This window comes from Lathyrus oleraceus, chromosome 5, assembly GCF_024323335.1.
Source record: "Lathyrus oleraceus cultivar Zhongwan6 chromosome 5, CAAS_Psat_ZW6_1.0, whole genome shotgun sequence".
Taxonomy (NCBI): Eukaryota; Viridiplantae; Streptophyta; class Magnoliopsida; order Fabales; family Fabaceae; genus Lathyrus; species Lathyrus oleraceus.
Genome location: NC_066583.1, coordinates 249,668,343 through 249,673,520, shown reverse-complemented (window position 1 = coordinate 249,673,520; position 5,178 = coordinate 249,668,343). Strand labels below are relative to the sequence as shown.

Genomic DNA, 5,178 nt, shown 5'->3' with positions numbered 1-5,178 from the left:
TTAAACAAACTGAAGTAGTAGTCACTGAACCCTTCGCAGGAGTATCAATCACCATACTCCCATGCATCTCAGATATCTCTAATTTAAGTTTCACAGCACAATCCAAAGATATAAAGGAATGAGTCGCACCTGTGTCAATAATAGCTACAAGAGGAAAGCCATTAATATAACACGTACCTCGGATCAAACGATCATCTGCAGAAGTCTCAGAACCCGATAAAGCAAAGACCTTGCCTCCCGACTGGTTCTCTTTCTTCGGCTTAGGACACTGCGGACTGATATGACCCACCTCTCCACAGTTGAAACAAGTCATAGTCTTCAACCGGCACTCTGCAGCCAAGTGACCACCTTTTCCACATTTGAAACACTTCTTCTCAGCACTGGTACACTCATGGATACGATGTCCAGCCTGACCACATCTGTAACACTTAGCAGGGGCACTGGAGTCTCCCCCACTAGGTCTCCTCATCCCACTCTGTCTCTGGAAACCTTTGCCAGCTGCATACGGTTTCCCACGATCATTCTGATTCTTGCCCTTCCTATCAACCCTCTGCTGATAGCTCTCCGCTCTGGCCTTGGTATCCTGTTCAAAAATCCTGCAACAGTCAACCAAGTCAGAAAACACTCTAATCCGCTGATACCCAATAGCCTGCTTGATCTCGGGACGTAACCCGTTCTCAAACTTCACACATTTTGAAAATTCCCCAGTAGCCTCATCATAGGGAGTGTAATACTTCGACAGCTCTGTGAACTTAGCAGCATACTCAGTAACAGACCGGTTGCCCTGCTTCAATTCTAAGAACTCTATCTCTTTCTTTCCTCTGACATCCTCTGGAAAGTACTTCCTCAGGAATCTCTCTCTGAACACCGCCCAAGTGATCTCAGCACTCCCAACAGCTTCCAACTCAGTGCGAGCAGCAACCCACCAATCATCTGCTTCCTCTGACAGCATATGCGTACCGAACCTGACCTTCTGGTTATCGGCACACTCAGTCACTCGGAAGATCCTCTCTATCTCCTTCAACCACTTCTGAGCACCATCTGGATCGTATGCTCCCTTGAACATTGGAGGATTGTTCTTCTGGAACTCACTCAGTTGACGAGCAGCTCCCAGTCCCACAACATTCGGATTTCCTCCAAGTACTCCAGCTAGCATACCCAGAGCCTCAGCAATCGCAGCATCGTCCCTACCTCTTCCAGCCATCTTTATTCTGAGAACCCAACAAGCTAAAACAATAAGTACTGATAGGGTTACACAACACCTATCCCATACAGGGAAACAAAATAATTACGACTCGACTCGACCGACTATGCTCTGATACCACTAATGTAACACCCTTCTAAAATACCCCAATAATAATTAAAACAACAAATATAAATCAGAGTAGATATGCAATTTCAGGGTGTCACACTTGACACTTCACACCATTCACCAAAATAGTTTGTCATGCTCATTTAATAATCAAAATAAAATATTGCACAATTCGCAGCGGATATGCAAACCATGTAACACATTACATGTAAAATTATTCAACAACCAAATGAAAACAAGGTAAAACATCCCGTCCCGATGTTACATATACCAGAGCATGACCCACTAAGGAACTACACTAGACTTCAAGCACTAGCTTCTACTCAATCACTGCTCGTTACCTGAAACATAGTTGTAAGGGTGAGTTCCTCAATCGATATAATAAGCATTATAAAATATCATGTAATGCTAAGTAATTTAACACATTTCATCACCCAAATCAGATCACACATTCAGCAACGACAACATCAACTCAAAATCATAATCATACTCAACCCAACACAAAACACACGTATAATATTGGAATACATCCATTCATATTATACGCCATACATACATTATGCAATGAGACTCCATGCATGCGGTACCGACTATTCGTGAACACATAGTTCAACCTCACCGATCAAACCCAGATACGGCTACCAAGCTCACTAGTCCCACTCATTTGAGACTTAGTGACTCACTCACTAATTCCTCACCATGGGAATTAGCTACCACCATAAAGGCCATGCTATGCACGCTAAATCACCTAGCATGCAAACATCAACAACAATCCACAACAACTCACTCACTAATTCCTCACCATGGGAGTTAGCTACCACCATAAAGGCCATGCTATACACGCTAAATCACCTAGCATGCAAACATCAACAACAATCCAAGATAGACATATGCTCACACTCTAAGCCATAAACAGTCCATTCACAATTGCATACATAACAGATACATTCACAGCATTATGCATACCATCATACATCATCAGCATATTTATCACAGAATCATATTCATATCATGCCAAATAATAAATCACAGTATTAGCACACTCTACTAATACCTATACTGCTCAAAACAACGGGAAATGATCCCTACGATATCATACACCAATATAGGCCAAACGTCAAATATGTACACAATATTTGAATATCAATTTTCCACTTTCCAAACAGTGTTAACCGGTTAACGCCCTGGGTTAACCGGTTAACGCAACACAGAACACGCTTTCTGGCAATTTTTAACAGTGTTAACCGGTTAACACCCTGGGTTAACCGGTTAACGCAGAACAGAAATTAATTTTTCTAAATCATAACAGTGTTAACCGGTTAACACCCTGGGTTAACCGGTTAACGCAGAACAGAAAGCTGTTCCTGCGCTAACACGAAAACAGAATGCAGATTTCCCGCATTTCTCGCCGTCGGAGGACTTCCGGACCTCCGATTTCAATTCCGTAAAAAGCTACACGTCCAGAAATTTACGACTCACCCACATATAGATTCAATTACAGTTTTAACATAACTTATTCATCACCATTTACAGCATTCCTCATCCCAATTAGGGTCAATTCAATGGCTTATTACTACCCATTACATGTTAACCCATAATACCCATTAAACGACGATAAACCCCCCTTACCTGAGTTAATCCGGCAATTGATTCTTTGACCTTCAACAATCGTGAATTCTCCTCTTGAGCCCTAGCCTCTTCTTCTCCCTTTCTCAGTTTCTTCTCTTTCTCTCAATGTTGCGTGTTCTCTGCTTTCACGTGAAAACCCTTTTTTTTACCAAATGGGACCTTTTTACTGATTCCAACTTTATATTCCAATAATAATAATCCAATAATATTCCAATTATTTAATTAAATTAATAAATATACTATTAACTTAAATTAAATAATTATCATATTTTATCGGGGTGTTACAATCCACACCATAAACACCCCTAGAATTAGTAAATTCAATTTATCTTTTATCAGATAAATTAAAAAAGATGTGGTAAGTTAAAAGAATACATTTTTTTAATTGTATCGTATACAAGAAGATAAGGAAATTAATATTTTATAATTGACCATTGCTATTCTAACATTGAAAATTAAAGACCACATAACAACATCTAAAATACATTATAGATAAATTTTAACTTGTATCAAAGAATATAAAATAATAATGAAACAGTAATAAAACAAAATCTTGTGAAAATAAGGTTTAGTCACAACCTTCTAAGTCAATTTTTGTGTAGAGATATCATTTCTCTTTTTAATTTGATGCTAAATAAGTGGATAACTATATGTTGGTGACTACTACCTTTCATGCATGCGCGCATCATCATCTCAGTAACTCTTGCATGGCCATTCCTGTGTGTATTAGCATAATTTCTTCTTTAATTCTAGGTTGTACACTTTGATGAAATTCAAGAAAACAGATATCAAGGGGTGGTGGCGCAGTTGGCTAGCGCGTAGGTCTCATAGCTTCTGAGTTATCCTGAGGTCGAGAGTTCGAGCCTCTCTCACCCCAAACATCTTTTTTCATATTGTTGTTATTACATTCTAGTTAACGGAATTATTAAGGATTATAGCTGGCAGGGCTGGTCCAAGGCAAAACAATCCAAACAAGGAGTTTAGGCCCTAAAATTTCTTTTTACTAAGGAAAAAAAACCCAGTAAATGATAAGTCCAATAAATTGTAGGTTCATAGCAAAAAAAATTATATGTAGAACAACAACTAAGGTTTCATATAAAGAAAGAGGATTGTCTATTGTACCTTTTTAGTTGTGCTCTCACACGTAAAAAATTAATAATACACTTAAAATCCAAAAATACATTTTCGACACAAAAAGTACACACACCTCAGTCAAGCCTAAGAAACAAATTAAATCAAGGTTTTAATAGGCTTAAAAATCTTGACTCACATTGACTTGTTTTCATTAGACAATAAGGCTTAAAAATCTTGACTCACATTGATTTGTTTTCATTAGACAATAGTAAAATCAAATTTTATATAAACAATTAATTCATAGTCATTGTATATTTTTTAAATAGTCAAATATTAATCATGAATGAAGCATTTTAAAGAATAAAAATATTTTCATGTAATTTGTTCTTGATCTTTATCATTAACCTAGATTTTGTTATTCCATGCATTTTGACTGATAATCTGAACCATCTGCAAACAAATCTTTTGAAAAGTTTAGAAGTGTATAAATTTTATTGTCTTATCCATACTATAAGAATTGTTGAATTTGGAAATACTCAGTTTGTTGGAAACGGTGAAAATAGTATGAGCAAAAATGTGAAAATTAAGGAAATTAGAGTACAAGTTTCTTTACATGTTCTTCTACTTCAAAAATTGGTGTTCCTTTTGCTCAAATTAATAATGATCAAGTAGAACAACAAGTTAATTATTCTAAAAACGACAATAAAATATGACAAAGAAAATTAATAATGATCAAGTAGAACAACAAGTTAATTACATGACTCGACTTGTTAGCAATGGTTTTACTTCGAAAGATGGGAATGACTATAAGGAAACCTCTTCAAAAGCGATTCACTATATATTATTATTGCACTTGTAGCTAGGGGTGTTCAAAAATGAACCAACTCAATAGAAAATCGCAAATTAAACCAAAGAAAATCAAAATTGTAAAAAATCGCATTTGATTCCGAATTGTTTCGGTCATTTTTTAACAAAATTGTGCGGTTCGATTTGGTTTGCAGTTTGTATTTTGCAAACCGAACTAAATTAAACCAAATTGTATTATGTTATGAAAATTTTATCTCATACACCTATCTTTATTCATATACCCCTATATTTTATTAAAAATACCAACTTTGCCCTCGTATATTTTTAACTAATTTACTATTTTACTTTTTAAAAAT

At 36.4% G+C, this 5,178-nt stretch overlaps 1 non-coding gene across 1 annotated transcript; it reads left to right on the top strand.

Moving 5' to 3' along the window:
* Nucleotides 1-3,733: 3,733 nt before the first annotated feature.
* TRNAM-CAU (transfer RNA methionine (anticodon CAU)) lies at nucleotides 3,734-3,818 on the top strand. Its single transcript is given in 2 exon segments — nucleotides 3,734-3,771; nucleotides 3,783-3,818. It is a non-coding gene; the product is annotated as a tRNA-Met (tRNA).
* Nucleotides 3,819-5,178: the final 1,360 nt, after the last annotated feature.